Genomic DNA, 21,222 nt, shown 5'->3' with positions numbered 1-21,222 from the left:
AAATAGCAACCTAATAGAAAAATGGGCACAAGAATTTTGAACAAGTGTTTCACAAGTGACAATATCCAAATAGCCAAAAAAAATATGTAAAGGTGCTCAACTTTATTAGCAATCAGGGGAAATGCAGAGATAAAACTATAGTAAGATACCACTAGTCACCCACTAGAACAATTAAAATGTAAAAGACGAATATTTGCATCCATTGAAGTACAGAAATAAAAATTTAAAAAATATATATATATATATTTAAAAAGATGGATAATAGCAAGAGTTGGCAAAGAAGTGGAGCAATGCCAATGCTGATATACCATTGGTGGGAGTATATATTTTGACCCATCTGTTTTGAACAAGCAGTTAGGTATCATCCATAAAAACTCAAGATTCTATACCTTATAATCCAGCAATTCTACTTCCAGGTACATACCTAACAAAAATGTGTACATATGTGTAGGAAGTTACATGTACAAACATGTTCGTGACATCATTTTTAATAGCCCAAATGAAGCAATCCAAGAATTTATCAGCATAAAATGGACAAGTAAATTGTGGTATATTTATACAATGGGATACTATATAGCAAACTAAATGAGCGAATTACAGCCTCATGGGGCAACATGGATCCATCTTTAAAAAATCAACATTGAACCAAGTGAAGTAAACATGAAAGAATATATACTATCTGATTCCAAACATTCAAAAGTAGGCAAAACGATGCTTAATTATGAGGGACATATACTTAAGTGGTGAAACTAAAAGATGAGCAAGGAAGTTGTTATAATAAAAGTCAGGATGGCAGGTACAAATTGGGGCATGGAAGGGGTTGTGACTGGAGAGAGGCATGCAAGGATATTTTTTTGGGAGATGGCGACCTCCTGTTTCCTGACCAGGGTGCTGGTTTATCAGACATTTTGGTTATAATAATTCATTAAGCTATACAATGACTTTAAGATATATTTCTGTATTTCTTCCCCAATAAAAGTAAGCTTGGCTTAAAAGTGCCAATTATTACAATATTTTTAGTAAATAAAAATATTAAAGATAATTCTTAAATCTTTGTAATTAACAATAATATTTCAATCCTAAAATTTGGCTTAGCCACAGACAAAATTGTAAGATAGATGCTGAAGGGTAGGCTATTATAAGTAGAGTGGTTAGAGAAATCTCCAAGGAGATGGCATTTGAACCAATACCTGAATGAAAAGGGACCAACCACAGGAAGATGAGCAAAGTTGAAGACAATTTGGTTTAAAATCAACTGGTAGAATTGGGGAGTATCAGTCACTGTTTTTTCCTCCTACTGGTAATTTTGGTGAATCATGGACTAAGTAATTTTGCAATGTTTGCACTTTTGAGTCTCCTGTAACCTTACTACTCAAGCTGTAGCTCATGGACCAGCATCATCTGTTGTTAGAAATACAGAATCCCATGCACTATCCCAGACCCACAAATTTGAATCTACAATTTAATAAGATTCCCAGGTGGTTTGTGTGCGTATTAAAGTTTGAGAAGCATTATCCTATAGTTATATGTTCGTAAATAGATATGAGGAGATTGAATGTGAAAAGTTGAAAATAGACATACATATTGTAAGGGACATTCCAGTCCTAGAAAGCTAAAAATATATAAAATTCATAATTACCCTTTGTCTATCAATCAAACAATATTGATCATATTGCTTTAGCATTCTTACATATTTTAAATTTTGTTCTTTGCCTCATGATTGAACACTCAAGTGAGAAAAGATTAATGATTGTTGTATGATAGAAGTTGTACATCCACTTTTCTTAGCATGACAACTGATCTCCATCTTATCTCAATTATGCTAACTTTATGAGAATTTTTCTTGTTAGCACTATTTTTGATCCTTCAATTTGTTGTTTTTCACTCATTTTTATACGAAAGGGAACACATACCATTCAAATAATAGTACAAATACAGCTATGTAAGATGAAGTGCTGTTGAAATTTTGGAACCTTCACAAAGTAGCTTAATTTGTTTGTTAGTTGATGCACAAAAGTCTAACTATGGGCAATAAAAAAAGTTTTAAAGTATTCACTATTATAAAATGTGTAGGGCAAGAAAATGAATTTGAAATTAAAAGATTCAAAGTAGGAACAATCTCCATACTATGGAAAACACACAGAAATACCTAAAACTTGCAAAATTGCCAGTGATGCATAAAAATTACCAAGAAGTGAAAAAAGTTGGGAAATGAATCTTCATGTTTGATAAGTTAATTATTTCAGCTAATTTAATATCTCAATCAGTTTGCTTTCCACCATTTTGTTTTTGAGAAGATTGCTTTTTTCTAAGTAACCTGGATCATAGGTTTCAATTTCTTTAGATCAGTTGGTTATGTTGCTTTATTCCTTCCATCCCTTTTGTATTAGTAAGGGTTCTCCAGAGAAACAGTACCAATGTGTGTGTGTGTGTGTGGTGTGTGTGTGTGTGTGTGTGTGTATGACAGAAAGGGAGACAGAGATTTATTTCAAATAATTGGCTCATGCATTTGTGGAGGCTAGCAAGTCATAAATCTGCAGAGCGAGCTGATAGGCTGCAGACTCAGAAAGAGCCCGTGTTGCAGTTCAAGTTTGAAGACTCTGAAGATGGATACCCAGGGAAGAGCTAATGTTGCAGTTGATGTCTGAAGATAGTCTGCTGGCAGAATTCCCTTTTGCTTGGGGGTGGAGTTGGCGGGTGGGGTCAGCCTTTAATTTGATTCAGGCTTTCCACTGATTGGAAGAGGCCCGATCACATTATAGAGGTCAGTCTGTTTTACTCAGAGTTCACCAATTTAAATGTAAATCTCATCCAAAATACCCTCACAGAAACAGAATAATGTTTGACCAAGAACCGGGCCTATTCAAATTGCCACATAAAATTAACTATCACACCTCTCAAGAAATACTCTGTCAGTTGCTTTGCTTTTAGAGGTGAGGAATGTGGCTTTCAGTTCATATCTGCTTAACTCATTGCCATCTCTTCCCTACCATGGTTTCATTGCTATAAAACATTAAATACTGATATGAATTTGTAGTAGCATCGGTAAAACAGATACCTTTTACAAAATAAGTTAACAACTTGACAAACTATAGTTTACTTTGGCTTGAGTGACTCCTCTTAAGTCACAACTAACCATGATAACAGATTCCACAAAAAACTACATTTCTGCTAGCCTAGGAGTATAACAAATGTTGACTGAAGAATATATTTTGATTTTTTTTTTTTTAAGTGAGCTCATCTGCGTTGGGATATCTCTCCAAAGCTGTAAACTTGTGTTTGCTCAGTTCACTGTTGGCAAGACACCCTGAAGTAGTTATAAGGAAGGAATTCAGGAATTGCACTTTTATCTGTGTGAGCCTTTACCTGGTGCATTTCTGGTGCTTCTGATAACGCTGCCCCTCCATCACTAAGGCATGGTTAGCGTTTGTTAATCTTTAGCAACAGATCTTTCATGCAGCCAAGAGAACTATGCTGTAAAGTGCTCACGATTTACCAAAATTCCATGCATGAATTTCTTGATTCTTTGAGAATTCCATACATTTTCATAACTTTCATTGTTCCCCTCTATGTAGTTGAGTCTCAAATTTACACCTCAGTTCCTGACCTCTCACCTGACCTCTAAGCACTCATTTCTAACTCTCTGCCTCACATTACAACCTAGATGTCCTTCCAACACCTTAAATCCATTATGATTAAAGTAAATCCATTAATGATCTCATTTTTGTTATTGTTGACTGTTGAAATTACTACTAGGCTTCCAGGATTAATCTTGGATTTTCCTTTGACTTCTTCCTTACTCCCTTACATCCAGTTAGCTTCCAAGTATAGTGTCCCGTGATTCTTATATTCACCCATCTTTTCCATTCTCATGGCCACCACTGTATGTAAGTGACCAGGACTATTGGAGGTCACCAAACTGGCCTTCTCACCTCTGTTATTCCACTTATTACATTCTATACATTGTTACAGTTGATAATCCTTCATCTAAAACTGTTGGTATTAAATCTGTTTTTAGAATGAAGATTTTCCTTTTTAATTTTTGCAGTTTTAGAAAGGTAATATGGTTATACCATATATTTTAAAATCTACCCAATGAGGCTGGGGCAACATCTTGTAATCAAACACAGTTACTTCAGTGAAACATGTGAATATTCACATTAAGATAAATAAAGAGTATAAATATTCTCACTTTGATTCAGGTTAAACTTGGATGCTGAATGAATTCAGATTAGACTGACTTTTTAAGGTTTCAGAAAAAAACCTTAAAATGTTTGGTTTTTTAGAACTTTTTGGATTTTGGAATTGTGAATTAGGGATGGCAGATGTGGACTAGATAAATCTTCCTCAAGTAATAGTATCACTCCCATTTCCGTTGAGATAAATCTTCCTCAAGTAATAGTATCACTGAATTAGTTGTAAACTCTTCACTCTGGTATCTTCAAATGCCTTCTCAATTTGACCCCCCATCATTATTTTCTGGGTTTATTTTCCACTCATTCTCTATGTAGCTTCTTTTGCCTCAAACTATATAAATATTGCTTATTTTTCTTTCCTCTGCATATAATCAAATTTGTCCTTCTTCTTGAAATGTTATTTTTTTCTTGTCCATTCTTCTACAAACTGTCTGTTGACATCTTTTCTATATTTCCAGAGCTGTTTCCTATATAAACTGCTTGATCCCTATTTTGGGATCAATAATTGTTCTCTGGTCTGAATTCCTGTAGCAAGCTTCAGTTTTGACATATGTACAATCAATCAGAATAATACCCCTTTCTTACCTCTTAGACTTGTCACTACATTAAATAATGCACAAATGCCTCTAGCACGGTGTCTGACCCATAGTAGGAACTAAATTGACATTAATTATTCCCTTTCCCTCTCTTTCTCCTTCCTTTCCTTTTGTTAATATATACTATATGTTATCTTTTTTTTTTTTTTTTTATGAGACAGAGTCTCGCTCTGTCACCCAGGCTGGAGTGCAGTGGCCGGATCTCAGCTCACTGCAAGCTCCGCCTCCCGGGTTTACGCCATTCTCCTGCCTCAGCCTCCCGAGTAGCTGGGACCACAGGCGGCCGCCACCTCGCCCGGCTAGTTTTTTGTATTTTTTAGTAGAGACGGGGTTTCACCGTGTTCGCCAGGATGGTCTCGATCTCCTGACCTCGTGATCCACCCGTCTCGGCCTCCCAAAGTGCTGGGATTACAGGCTTGAGCCACCGCGCTCGGCCTATATGTTATCATTTTAAATGTACTTTGTTCTTCTCATTACTGGATCGGAAGTTTTTGAGCGTAGGACCTTACTTATTGGAGGCACAGTAAACATTGAGTTATGTGAAATGAAAACAAATAGTGTTACTAGAGAAAGTTAAACTCCTCTTCTGGATTCTGGAAAGACACTGGTTTGTGTATATATGAATGTACATTGAAACTTCAAACAAAACAAAACCTATGATCACAAATATAAGTTAAGTCTTCAAAATCTCCATCAATAACATTCTAACTGCCAGAGATCACCCAATATGACCTTCTGTATACTTCCTCTGGTTCAAATATTCTTTGTATTATTATTCCCTTCTCCTTCCTAATCTAGAGACAGAATGGTTGTCTTTTGTAAGGTAAGACCACTTGCCTATACACTTGATTCCATCCTCTGTCTTCTGTGAGATTTCATAACATTAATTTTCTCTTACATTTTTAACCTTCAATAATAAAAATGCTCAAATATTTCCTCTTATAAATAGCATTCTCTCTTTGATTCCCACTTTGTTTTGTTCATTGAACTGATATCTATTATGTTATTATGTCATCACCTTCCATGCCTCTTTAAAAAATTGTTTGTGTTGTGAAATATGACACTCATACATAAATGAATAAGATATAATTGTACAGCTAAAGAAATTATTATGAAGTAAAATCTGTACAAATACCACCTGTTCAAGAAATAGAACTTTGCTAGCATCTTTACACTTCCCAGTCTCAACCCCCTGAATTGACCACTATTTGGATGTTTATGGCAATCATTTCCTTGTTTTTTTATTTTACTACCTAAGTAAACTGACAGTATAATTTAGTTTTTTAACTTTTTAACACTCTTTATAATAAAGTTTGATCTTTTCTGCTCAGTCTTACATTTGTGAAATTCATCTATTTTATTGTATATAGCTATAAGGCATTCATTTTCATTGTTGTATGGTATTCCATCGTATTTATATAGCACAATTTATTTATCGAGTCTACTATAGATTGTTATTTATCTAAATATTTAAATTTTTGGCTATCACAAATGGCGGTGCAATAAATATTGTTTTAGATACCTCCTGGTACATGTAAATACGCATAATTGTTGAGTATATAACTAGTAGTGTGAGTACAAGGTTTTAATGTTTGCTTATCTTCAACTTTACTGGATGATGCTAAACTGTGCTCCCAAGTGGTTGGGGCAATTTACACTCCTGCCAATACTTGGTACTGACCGTCTTTTTAATTTTAGTCATTAGAGTGTGTATCTAGTGATGCTGGATATTAATAATATTGAGCACATTCTAGTATATGTTAGCCATTTGGAGATCCTCTTTTGTGAATTGTATATTCAAATCCTTCATTCATTATTCTACTGGGCAGACTGTTTTCTTATTGGGTGTACATTATGCATTCTGGATATGAGCCCTTTGTTGGATATATGTATTGCAATTAGCTTCTCTCACTCTGTGGTTTGCCTTTTCCTTGTGTCTTTTGATGAACAGAAGTTCTTTTTTTTTGATAATATGACTATAAAAATAAAATTCACTCATTTTAAGGTTACAATTTGATGCCTTTTGACTCATGCACACATCTGTAATCATCAACCACTACTTCAATTGTTGGGTCCGCCAACATCCTCTCTGCTTTCTTCCTGTGTCCTGGCCAAGAAAAACAGAGTGCCTTGACCACTCTGTGACCTGGCCAGCTACCTGTTTTTCCTGCATCCTTGAATCCAAGCTAGGATGTTGAACATTCCCAGCTACTGATAAAGCTGTTTAGGTTGTTGCTGGAAACACAGAGATTGATCATATTACTATACATGTAGAAGGCGGCTCAGAAAAATTCTTTAAGCCCTCACATAAACTCCATAACTGGACCCCTCATTGCAGACATACCCAGGAAGAACATCTCCCCTCACTGTCGCTCAGGCAGACCTGCTGCAGCCTCCTCCTGTGTAACTTGTAAGTTCCCCTAATACATGCTTCAGATCGGTCACCCTGGAGTTTAGTGCTTCCTTCTCTGAAACCCAAGCCAGCCCAATCTCAGGAAGTTTTGGGATAGTCCCTTGAAGGGATTCCCCTGTCACTGTTCTTGGGGTGACTCCAGCTGCTGGGTTTGGCCAGAGAGAAAACCAATCTACACGTATAACTTTTCCACCTTTCCACCTCCCCAGAATCTTTCCACCTCCCCAGAAATTTCCCTCAGCCCCATTGCAGTCAGTCTCCTCCCCTCTCCCTCCTTAGGTAATCACTGTTCTGATTTCTATCACTGTAGATTAGCTTTGCCTGTTCTAGAATAAAGGTGTTATTGAATAATGTGTACTCTTCTGTGTCCAGCTTCTTTCGCTGTCTGTGATTTCATCTACATTATGTTGTGTATCCGTGCTTTGTTCCCTTTTATTGGTGGCCAGTAGTCCACCGTATAAATTTGTTTAGCCTTTCACCTATTGATGGATATTATTAATAAAGCTGCATAAATATTTAGGTATAAGTCTTTTTATAGATACACATTTTCACATCTTTTGGTAAATATCTAGGAGTGGACTTTCTATGATATGTCTGTTTAATTTTATAAGAAATAGCCAAATTGTTTCCAAAGTGGTTGCACCATTTTATGCTTCCAATGTATTAGGTTGTGCAAAAGTATTAGCTTGGCAATGTATTAGGTTGGTGCAAAAGTAAATGTGGTTTTAGCCATTACTTTGAATGCAAAAACTGTGTTTATTTTTATTTTATTTTATTTTATTATTTTTGAGACGGAGTTTCGCTTTTGTCACCCAGGCTGGAGTGCAATGGCATGGTCTCAGCTCACTGCAACCTCTGCCTCCCGGGTTCAAGCAATTCTCCTGTCTCAGCCTTCTGAGTAGCTGGAATTACAGGCGCCCACCACCAGATCTGGCTAATTTTTGTATTTTTAGTAGAGACGGAGTTTCACCATGTTGGCCAGGCTGGTCTTGAGCTCCTGACCTCAGGTGATCCGCCTGCTTCAGCCTCCCAAAGTGCTGAGATTAGAGATGTGAGCCACTGTGCCCAGTCAAAAACCATGATCACTTTTGCACCAACCTACCTATGTTCCATTCCTTCACCAAAAACAGGTATTGCTATTCTTTTTCATTTTAATCACTCTAGTGGGTGGGATATTACACCAAGGTTTATGTTTGGTTATCTGTAGTTTTCCTTAAATAGTCTGAAACAAGTAATTAGCTTGGAATAAACTATTTTAGGAACCAATGCTGGCAGGATTACATCTATAAAGAGGATATTGTTCACCAGTTTTGGTTCTGAGCAATCTTGAGTTAGTCCTGTGCTGGTGTGAAGTGTGCTGGTGCTTTTTTATACAATCAGGATGCATCTTGATGGTTGGTGTAATAATTTCTGTTTCAGTGGTCTTCTGAATGTCCAGAGCCATTGTAAGGGGGATTGCCTATGCAGGCCATGCCTAGTCTCAGAGCATAGCAGAACATATTATAATACTTCTGGTGCAGTAATAGGCCACTGTGCTTTTGGGGGTCCCTTTCCCGAAACTAGTGGTCAGGATGATTAACGAAGGTCTTCTGCACAGTGAGATAAGGTGCTCACTTAAATGGAACCTGGGTAGTGACAGGGCACTGACTCTGTTCCCAGATCGTTTCCTGGGGCTCACTCTAGGTGGTCTATGAATATCACCTTTGCCTTTGTCCACCTGGTCCTTTCAGTTTGGTTCCCCTTATCTTCAGGCTCTACTGTCTCACCCTCTCAAAACAATTCCTCTAAAGGGTCTTAAACCACAACCCAGAGAAAATTATGTTCTCTAGTGGGAGAAAAGCTAGTGATGGTAGGGATCACTAGGTGTTTACATAGTTTCCGTTTTAACCTTCCTTTATAGTAATGAGCCCCAATTTCTACCTAGGCACAGTGCCATTTAGAATAAAATCCATATTTTTTAGATTTCCTTTAAACTAGACAGGGCCATAAGACAAAATTCTGGGTCCTGAATGTGACTTCCAGGAAGGCTTCTTGAAGGTGCTGGTTCACTGGGCGCTGTCTCTTTTGCCCTCCCCCTACCTCCCCCTGGCATGTGGACGTGGTCCCAGACCTTCTAAAGGCAGTCTGGGACGATGAGGTGAGCTTGAGGGTGAAAGTGCAGCAGACAATAGGAATTACCCTCTAAATGTTTTTTTATGTGAAAGAATATAACTCTGTGGCTTTCAGCCACATTTTAAGTTTTCTATCACATGTCATCAAATCTAGTCCTGATGTACATATACGAAATTTGGAACCTACTACAAGTGACAGAGTATAAAATGTGACTGACGCTAAGTCATTCCAAATCTATTATTTATGGCTTAAACTTTTTGTTTACAGTTCTTAGAAACCTAGATTTTCTTAAAGTAAGCTTTTGAAATATAATATCCAAGAATTTAATTTTTCTTTACCTGTGTCCAGCTTTAACAACTCTTCTTTGTTGCAGTGAAGGCGAGATGACCTTGTGATTTGGGCTGAGAAAAAGATACAAACAAAATGCAAGGGGAAAAGACAAATAAGTTAATATTTTAAAATACCATCCTGTATCATATTAAATAAATATTTCTTTGACTATTTGTAGCAAATCATCACCTTAGCACATTCTCAGTTTATGTTCCTATGTTTCTAATAAAGTACAAGACAATTTGGCATGCTTTTTTGTTATTATAGTCTGTTTCCTAGAATTATTACTAATAATTATTCATAATTTCCATGGTGTTAAGATAGTATACTTAGAATGGCACTAAAGTTCTTACTGTTATTTCTCCTGAAGACACAGATTCCTATGAAAATAACACACAGGGTGGGGGAAAAGGGAGAAAAATCTGCTGTGAATTTAATATCTGGTCACTTCTTGGTTTTCTTTAGGCCCACTGCTGGATTTACATTATCAGGCCACAAGAGTGTGAATTCCCAAAAAACCCAAGTAGAAAGAGAATAGAGAGAAGGGCGGAAAACATTTGATTTCTTTATAGTTAGAGCTTTGTTCTAGGTCCTCAAATATGAAGTTATTTAGATCTATTTATAAATCATCTATGTATCTATATTCATAAACCAACTCCATGTGCAAGGGAGCATCTCAGTTAACTTTGAATGAATGAAGTTCCCCACGATCCAAAGGTCAGTTCGTTAATTAGCAAGGCCTTTTTGGAAACATTTTGGAGATGAAATATTTTAAAATGTTTTAGTCATGTGCATTAGTCTGTTCTCACACTGCTATAAAGAACTACCTGAGACTAGGTAATTTACAGAGAAAAGAGGTTTAATCAGCTCTAAGTTGTGTGGGCTACATAGGCTTCTGCTTCTGGGGAGGCCTCAGGAAACTTACAATCATAGTGGAAGGTGAGGAGGAAGTAGGCATGTCTTACATGACCGGCATGAGAGAGAGAGAGAGAGAGAGGGAGAGAGAGAGAGAGAGAGAGAGAGAGAGAGAGAGGGAGGGAGGGAGGGAGGGAGGGAGGGAGGGAGAGAGAGAGAGAGAGAGAGAGAGAAAGTGCTATGCTCTTTATAACAACTAGATCTCATGAGAATTTATTCACTATCACAAGAACAGCAAGCGGGGAGTCTGCCCTCCATGGTTCAGTCACCTCACACCAGGCCCCTACTCCAACACTGGGATTACAATTCCACATGAGATTTGGTTGGGGACACAGAGCCAAACCAAATCAGTATATTCAAAGTAGATTGAATATACTAAGCACGGTGCAACGGGGGTTGGCACCAACAGCTTTAATTACACCCTGTTGTGATATGAAGGAACTCTCTGCAGTTCTATTGAAGTAGAAGGACCTCAGCTTCCATATTTTGCAGTCATCTGATAAGCAGAGTAGATTGAATTTACTAAGTACAATGCACCTGGAGGTTGGCACTAACAGCCCCAATTCCATCCTGTTGTGATATCAGGAAGCTCTCCAGCTCTGTTGAGGGAGAAGAACCTCACCTTCCACATTTTCTGAATGGCCCCATTGCCTTCAGCTTCCAGAAAGTGTTTGACACTCTTCCTTTTGCTACCTCTGTTTCATTTCTCTCTCTGTTTTTCCCTACTTGCCATTCTTGATGCTTCTTTTAATCTCTGCCATTGTAGTGACTGGCTGCTTACTGATTTCTTTCCTCTTCCCTCTTTTTTGTCTTTTGTCTTCTTTGCTGTCTTCTCTTTCCCTTTCTTGCCATTTCTTCCAAATTTTATGGTTTTATTTTATGGTAGCAGGGGTTAGCTTTTATAGTCATCATCATTAATGAGAGTGGATCTTCTTTCAGTCAGTGCAACAATCAATCACAACAAATTTCCCTTGGTACAATTACAGGTTTTAGAAATTGGTTTTAAGTTTATGGTTTGCTCCTGAAGGTTGACAGTGCTTGACTGCATAAGTGGCATGTTGTATATGTAGAATCCATAGACCTGAGAACTAGAAAGAACTAGAAAGATCATCTAATCTGCTTTTTTTAAAAAGTGAGGCTACTGAGGGAAGTTAACTTACCCAAGGCCACTCATATATCTGATAGCAAAACCACAACTAGGACATAGGTCTATAAAACTATACTCAGGAGATAATTAGCTCTTTAGTCCTGTATATAATGCAAAGAGAACTCAAGGAACCAATGAACAATTTTTGTCCAATAGTTACAGCCTTTTAGGGAAAATATCTGCTCCATTCTGTTCTGGCACTTTAGAGAGGAGAGATGATTTCCTTCCTTCTTTCTTTCTTTTTTTTTTTGGCAACAGAGTCTCCCTCTGTCACCCAGGCTGGAGTGCCGTGGTGTGATCTCGGCTCACTGCAACCTCCACCTTCTGGGTTCAAGCGATTCTCATGCCTCAGCCTTCCGAGTAGTTGGAATTATAGGCATGTGCCACCACGCCTGGCTAATTTTTGTGTTTTTAGTAGAGACAGGGTTTCTCTGTGTTGGTCAGGATGGTCTTGAACTCCTGACCTCAAGTGATCCACCTGCCTCAGCCTCCCAAAGTGCTGGGATTACAGGCATGAGCCACTGCGCCTGGCCAATTTCCTTTATTCTTGAATTGTAAAATTATCCTTACATTTATACTCACAGTGAATTCCAGAGTTTCTTCACAAATAAAATCTCTTTTCTTAACATTGCAATTATTTATGTATGAATAGAACATATAGTACCTGATGCCTGAAATTTGCTATATTTCTTGTTTCATACATATTGGGAGTTTCAAATGACCAGATGATTTTTTGTTAGGGAGTAAGCATTATATGTATCACAAAATCTTATATTTATTTTTTGAAAATCTAATTAAAATATTTTGCTGTCAGATAAATGAGCATACAATAAAAATCTCATTTTGAGCTACATTTATGCATTTCATTTTATATAGACAAATAGAATTTTAAACCCGGGAAGAAGCTTAGAGATTTTTAGTTCAACTTTCCAACCAGTGCAGTAATTGTTAAAAATTGTAACTGTGATAGCCATCCACCTCCTGCTTGAAAAACTCCAGAGATTAGTGTCACCCTTGTAAGCAGCTGTGGTTACTGCACAGCACAGTAGACAGAAAGTTATTTCTTGCATTTAATCAAAATCTACATTTCTTAACCTATGGCTTTTTATTCTAGTTCTGGCCTCTGGAGCAACACAGAATTAGTATACTCTTCTCTCTATGACAGCTCTTCAAATATTTGAAAGTAGTTATTATGTCTTTTCTTATTCTTCACCTCCCAAGTTTCTTGAATAATTTATCAAAAATTATAGCATCCCCCACTCACCAGGACATAGGCCTTTCATTACATTCTAATTGGTCAATGTCCCTCTTAAAATGTGGCATCCAGAATTGAATTCTATGTTATAGACATGGTTTAGCCAGAAATACAATATAACTGTCACAGGTAGTGTGGGTAGTAATTTCTCAAGGAAGCCTCATCCTTGAGATAGACTAAGACCCTTAAAAGAAAGCGGCTTGCAGAAAAGCACTTTGTAAATTCTAGAGTGCTTTATAAATGAAATAATTTGCTATGTCCCATTTAAGACTTTAAAATACAACAAATAATCAAAGAATGTAATTTTTTAACACATTCTTTATAGCATTTTACACAGGGCTGATTTCAACCATTGTCTGCATAGTTGGCAAAAGGGTTAGTTTTTTTTTTTTTTTTTTTTTTCCCTGTGGAAAAGTAGAAAAACACTTTAAATCTCAGCCATTATTCTGGGTCACTGGGCCTTTCTTGAGTTGAACAAATTTTATAGTCTTTTTTAGAACATGATTTTTTGAAACAAATGATAAACGTCATTTTTTTTACCTGTACCTGCTTATTTAATGAGATAATAGCAGAATCTTCTATTGACAAGACCTTTTAATAAGTAGAACCACTTTTACATTTGAAGTAGTTTTAAATATGTAACCTATATTTCTTCAATTTTAAAGTAAATTTAGACTTTTCTGATTTTAGCTAATTTAGAGTAGAATGGGAATTTTACCTGAATATGGTTTAATACTATCATTTGACCATTCATTCATTCTCAGTTGCTTACTTAGTATTGATTACATGGTAAGGACTTGAAAAAAATAAATTGTTAATTTTTCTTTCATTATTAACCCTAGAAAAGTTTTTTAAAAGAATAACTTTCTTCTAAGATGTTTGGCATATATCTGTATGCTGAACATTCTGATTAAGGATTCTAACATTCTAACAGCAGGTTATAGCTGGCAAATACAAATGTGAATATGAATGTGTATAAAAAATATTGTGAAATATAAATATGTGGCCCCAATGGGATAATCATAATAATGAGTGCCCAGCACACTCCCTGGCACATAGTAGATTCTTAACTACTTAATATTCATTTTTGCCATATGAATATTACACATTAGGGGAATATTATTCCTAATCTTGGCAGTGAACCTGTTGTTACAATGGGAGATTGAGTCCTATAGATTTCTGTGCCATTGTTCAAATAAGTGAGACAGTTTGGGACTGCACTATATTTTAAGGCCTCATATCTCTTTTGGAGGAACATTATTTCTTGGTTGAAAGAAATTACTGTATTTTCTAAAACACGACAATATTGTGGTGGTTGTAGTTTGATTTGTAACATGTGTCAAACTCTAAAAAGCATAAATTCTTTAAAACTACATAAATACTCAGAATAAAATCAGTCAGTTAGTACTAGCTACATTGGAAATAAATTTAAGAAAAACCTAGTAAATCACTTCTAAGGATATAGTATTCTAAAATTTATTTAGAAATATAAGAAAAATTAGAATTCTGGAGAATCATCCATTTTTTTGCATACTTTTTAAAAAATTGTGCAATTTAAACTTTTTTTTCCTGTTACAAATCTTGGCAACTAGGGCAATGTAAATTAGAGGGTACTTGCTTTGTAAAATTAGATTTGAAGTCATGTAATTTAAATTTATACCAGTAGGTCCACAATTTCCCTTTCTATTACATTTACTTTCTTTTTAATAGTTTAAAAAATTGTTATTCAAATAGGTAAACATTTCCAGAGAAAGACTGTGTTTTCTTTTAGTTTATGAACTTAAATCTTCCTAAGCTAGGTATTATTTGGCTAATCATAGAATTTATACTCATAATAGGCTGAAGAGCTATAAATATTCTAATAGCTTCTAGTGGTTATTGTTTTTGGCAATATGATGTGTGGGCTTTTATATCAATATTAGTGTTTTTTAAACTTCATAGTATTTTCCTCCAGCAAATAACTGTCTTTTCTGAGTAGGAAGAAAATTTTTGTTTATAAAATGAGGCCGTTTTGCATGTTAATTAGGAGGTCTTTGAACTCTAAGAATAAAATCCATTAATGCTTTGGGTATGGAACAATTATGCATTCAAGGACTTTAATTTTATGCTAATAATGTGACAAGCTTTACATTTTTCTTTGTTTTGTTTGCGTTTTCTAAAGATAATTTAATGCAAATAATCCATCCATATACTGCATAGAGCGTGTCAGATGGTTTCCCTATAGTTAAGATTGTATCAGCTCTCCTATTATAAATCTCTATTACCCATGGTTTATAATTTAATTGAAAAAACTCACTGCAGGCAGAAATTCAACACTTAGAGTTTCAGGCTAAAAGCAATATTTCTTTTTTAAAAAATTGCCTTCTCTATTTAATTTCATAGTTAATGGAAATATAAGAAGGATGATCCTGGAGCTGATTTTCAACAAAGACAAACAGACCATTGTCTATAACTAAAATAATTTCTAAATAACAGTAGTTGATATCTTATCATTGGTCTAATACTACAATGTTTAACCAAATAAGAAAAGACAACAGTGAATTCTGTTTATCCTTTCCCTATATGAAAAATAGACACTTACAAGGAGAACAAGAAAATTCTGTAAGACCAGACATGTGTAAAATGTGTATTTGGCAATATTGTCTGAGGTGTTATGTTTTTATTTGATCTCAAAGTGCATACTTTACACCTTTTAGTGGATCTAGACTAATGCTATGAAATCTGCTTTTTGTTGAACGAATATAGGAACAGGGCATAGGGCAGGAAGATGCATACTCTGAAATTCTTTACTTTATCTGTCTTCATCTTAAGTTTATACTTCAAATACCTTGATGGGATTCAGGGGTTAATTAACAGGCATAGTAACTTCAGCTGCCTTACCCAGTAAAACTGAGAAGAGTTTTTAGACCCATGGTGGTTTTGTCATCAGCTTTTGAACTCAAATCCTGTAGTATAGAAGAGTTAACCTGCCAGGTGATATGCAATCTCCAATCAAGAGTAGTAGTTTTATCAAGCCCAATGAGACAAAGAAAATATGAGTGAGTTAGAGCAATATGTACCCTGTTTCCCTCAACCCATGAACATTTTCCTATTTAATTCTTACTTAAAATGCTACATGTGACATATATACCATAATTTTCTAACCGTAGGTAGTTATTGGAAACTTGCTTAAAAATGATCTGGCTCTCAATATCATACTGAATGGGCAAAAAATGGAAGCATTCTGTTTGAAAACTGGCACAAGACAAGGATGCCCTCTCTCACCACTCCTATTCAACATAGTGTTGGAAGTTCTGGCCGGGGCAATCAGGCAAGAGAAAGAAATAAAGTGTATTTAAATAGGAAAAGAGGAAGTAAAACTGTCCCTGTTTGTAGATGACATGATTGTATATCCAGAAAACCCCATGGTCTCAGCCCAAAATCTCCTTAAGCTGATAAGCAACTTCAGCAAAGTCTCAGGATACAAAATCAATGTGCAAAACTCACAAGCATTCCTATATACCAGTAACAGACAAACAGAGAGCCAAATCATGAGTGAACTCCCATTCACAATTGCTTCAAAGAGACTAAAATACCTAGGAATCCAACTTACAGGGGATGTGAAGGACCTCTTCAAGAACTACAAACCACTGCTCAACGAAATAAAAGAGGACACAAACAAATGGAAGAACATTCCATGCTCATGGATAGGAAGAATCAATATCGGGGAAAATGGCCATATTGCCCAAGATAATTTATAGATTCAATGCCATCCCCATCAAGTTACCAATGACTTTCTTCACAGAATTGGAAAAAACTACTCAAAAGTTCATATGGAACCAAAAAAGAGCCCACATTGCCAAGACAATCCAAAGCAAAAAGAACAAAGCTGGAGGCATCATACTACCAGACTTCAAACTATACTACAAGGCCACAGTAACCAAAACAGTATGGTACTGGTACCAAAACAGAGATACAGACCAACGGAACAGAATAGAGCCCTCAGAAATAACACCACACATCTACAACCATCTGATCTTTCACAAACCTGACAAAAACAAGAAATGGGGAAAGAATTCCCTATTTAACAAATGGTGCTGGAAAAACTGGCTAGCCATATGTAGAAAGTTGAAACTGGATCCCTTCCTTACACTTTGTACAAAAATTAATTTAAGATGGATTAAAGACTTAAATGTTAGACTTAAACCATAAAAACCCTAGAAGAAAACGTAGGCAATACCATTCAGGACATAGGCATGGGCAAGGACTTCATGACTAAAACACCAAAAGCAATGGCAACAAAAGCCAAAATTGACAAATGGGGTCTAATTAAACTAAAGAGCTTCTGCACAGCAAAAGAAACTACCATCAGAGTGAACAGGAAACCTACAGAATGCGAGAAAATTTTTATAATCCACCCATCTGACAAAGGGCTAATATCCAGAATCTACAAAGAACTTAAACAAATTTACAAGAAAAAAATCAAACAACCCCATCAAAAAGTGGGCAAAGGATATGAACAGACACTTGTCAAAAGAAGACATTTATGCAACCAATAGACACATGAAAAAATGCTCATCATCACTGGCCATCAGAGAAATGCAAATCAAAACCACAATGAGATACCATCTCACACCAGTTAGAATGGCGATCATTAAAAAGTCAGGAAACAACAAGTGCTGGAGAGGATGTGGAGAAACAAGAACACTTTTACACTGTTGGTGAGACTGTAAACTAGTTCAACCATTGTGGAAGACAGCATGGTGATTCCTCAAGGATCTAAAACTAGAAATACCATTTGACCCAGTCATTCCATTACTGGGCATATACCCAAAGGATTATAAATCATGCTGCTATAAAGATACATGCACACATATTTTTATTGCAGCACTATTCACAATAGCAAAGACTTGGAACCAACCCAAATGTCCATCAATGATAGACTGGATTAAGAAAATGTGGCACATATACACCATGGAATGCTATGCAGCCATAAAAATGGATGAGTTCATGTCCTTTGTAGGGACATGGATGAAGCTGGAAACCATCATTCTGAGCAAGCTATCACAAGGACAGAAAACCAAACACCGCATTTTCTCACTCATAGGTGGGAATTGAACAATGAGAACAGTTGGACACAGGGTGGGGAACATGACACACCAGAGCCTGTTGTAGGGTGGAGAGAGGGGGAAGGGATAGCATTAGGCAATATACCTAATGTAAATGATGAGTTAATGGGTGCAGTACACTAACATGGCACATGTATACATATGTAACAAACCTGCACATTGTGCACATGCACCCTAGAACTTAAAGTATAATAATAAAAAATAAAAAAATTTTAAAAAAGATCTGATTCTATCTATGCAATGTATTGTGTTTCTAAATCAGTTTCCTTTGAGCTTCTAAGGAAAATTATTAAGGACAATATACAAACTCACATCTCTTATAACACTTCACCGTCTGCAGAGGGCTTTGATACACATAATATACACCAATGCTGAGATAATAGAGAAAGCAGAAGCTAAAATATTAAGTAACTTGTTCAAGATGATGAAGCTAACGAGTGGTGCTTAGTGCTAACATTCTGTCCTCAGGCTAACATATCTTTTCCTGTAGCCCAGTGGCTCACTCCTTGTGGTTCTTTTGGGGGACCTCATATTTTTAACTTTGAGAAATAGAGTCAGTGATACTGTCTTAGTTTGTTCCTAATGTTAAAACAAAGTATCTTAGACTAGGAAATTTATAAGTAATGGAAGTTTATTTCTTACAGTTTTGGAGGCTGGGAATCCCAAGATTAAGGGGCTGGTATATTTGGTGCCTAGTGAGGGCTTGCTTTCTGTTTCATAGATGGTGCTTTGTTGCTGCATCTTCTAGAAGGGACAAATGCAGTGTCCTCACATGGTAGAAGGAATTGAAAAAAAAAGGCAGCTCTCTGAAGCTTCTTTTTTAATAGCATTAATACCATTAATAAGGGCAAAACCCTTAATCACTCCCCAAAATACCTCACCTCTTAGACTACACAATGGAGATTAAATTTCAACATGAAATTGGGAGAGACATGAACATTAAGTATATAGCAGATATCATGAGGAGAATGCCTTGTACTTACTTGACATGTGTCAGAAACCATAAGGGAATTTATAAAGTTTCTAGTCAAATTCTTAAAATATTCCATGTTATCTTAGGTTCATAAATAAATAACTTAAAGCTTAGATAAAATGTATGTACATCTTAAGTATAACCTTGAATGTAAATGGATTAAATTTCTTATTTAAAAAATATAAGACTGGCTAAATGGATTAAAAAAAACACCTAAGACTCAACTATATGCTGTATGCAAAAGCTCACCTCACCAGCAAAAACACACATACACCAAAAGAGAAGGGATGGAAAAAGATACTCCATGCAATTAGAAACCAAAAATGAGCAGGAATAGCTATACATACATCAGACAAAACAGACTCCAAGTCAAAAGCTATACAGTCAAAGACAGACATTATATGATAATAAACTGATTAATTCAGCAAGAGAATATTACAATTGTAAATATATATGCACAAAACATCAGAGCACTCAGATCTATAGAGCAAATATTATTAGATTCATAGAAAGAGATAGACTGAAATACAATAATACCTGGGGACTTCAACATCCCACTCTCAGCATGGGTCAGATCATCTAGACAGAAAATCAACATAGAAACTTTGGATTTAAATCATACCACAGACCCAATAGACCTAACAGACATTTATAGAACATTTCACCCAACTGATGCAGAATATATATATTTTTTTCATCAGTATGTGGGACATTCTCCAGTACTGACCATATGTTAGGACACAAAGCACATCTCAAAAGTTTTTTAAGAAGTGAAATCACATCAAGTTTCTTATTTGAACCATGATGGAATAATACTAGACATCCGTAATAGGAAGAACATTTGAAAATATACAAATACATGACAATTAAACAACATACTCTTGAATAACCAATAAGTGAAGAAACAAAGAATAAAATTTACAAAATTTCTTGAACAAATGAAAATAGAAATATAACTTACCAAAATATTTGAGACACAGCAAAAGCAGTATTTAAAAAAATTATTAACTTTATACCAGTTTAGAAAAGCAGTATTAAGAGGCAAGTTTGTAGTAATAAATGCCTACATAAAAACTAGGTATATTTAAACAATCTAATGATGTATCTGAAGGAACTAGAAAAGCAAAAATAAACTAAATCCAAAGTTAGTAAATGGAAAGAAATAATAAAGATTAGAGCACAAATAAAGGAAATTGAGACTAAAAATACACATAAAAAATCAATGAACAAAAATGCTTTTTTGGAAAAGATAAAAAATGGACAGACAGACTAAGAAAAACAAGAGAGAAGACCAAAATAAATAAAAGCATAAATGAAAAAGGAGACATCACAATGAATACCACATAAGTAAAAACAATCACTACAGAGTAATATGAACAACTGTATGCCAACAAATTTGAAAACACAAAGAAAATAGATAAATTACTGGACAATTTATCAACCTAAAAAGATTGAATCAAGAAGAAATAGAAAATCTGAACAGACTAAAAACATATAACAAGAGTGAATCAATAATAAAAAGTCTCCCAACAAAGAAAAGTTCAGGACTGAATGGCTTCACTACTGAATTCTATCAAACCTTTTAAAGAAAAATGAATAACAATTCTTTCAAACTATTCAAAAAAATTAAAGCAAAGGGAATTCTTCTTGATAACTCATTCTGTGAGGCCTGTATAACTCTGATGCAAAAGTCAGATATGGACATAACAGAGAGAGACAGAGAGAGAGAGAGAGAGAGAGAACTACAGGTTAATAACATCCCTGATAAACACAGGTGCAAAAATTCTCAAGAAAATACTAGCAAAGCAAATCCAACAACGCATCAAGAAGATAACACACTGGCCAGGCACGGTGACTCACACCTGTAATCCCAGTACTTTGGGAGGCCGAGGTGGGTGGATCACGAGGTCAGGAGATTGAGACCATCCTGGCTAACACGGACAAACCCCATCTCTACTAAAAATACAAAAAATTAGCCAGGTGTAGTGGTGGGCGCTTGTAGTCCCAGCTACTCCAGAGGCTGAGGCAGGAGAATGGTGTGAACCCGGGAGGCAGAGCTTGCAGCAAGCCGAGATCATGCCACTGTCTAGAGCAAGACTCCGTCTCAAAAAAAAAAAAAAAAAAAAAGATAACACACTATACTCAAGTGGAATTTATTCCAGGAATGCAAGGATAGT

This window comes from Trachypithecus francoisi, unplaced genomic scaffold (genome assembly GCF_009764315.1).
Source record: "Trachypithecus francoisi isolate TF-2019V2 unplaced genomic scaffold, Tfra_2.0 Lachesis_group5, whole genome shotgun sequence".
Lineage (NCBI taxonomy): Eukaryota > Metazoa > Chordata > Mammalia > Primates > Cercopithecidae > Trachypithecus > Trachypithecus francoisi.
Note: the sequence above shows the minus strand (reverse complement) of the source record.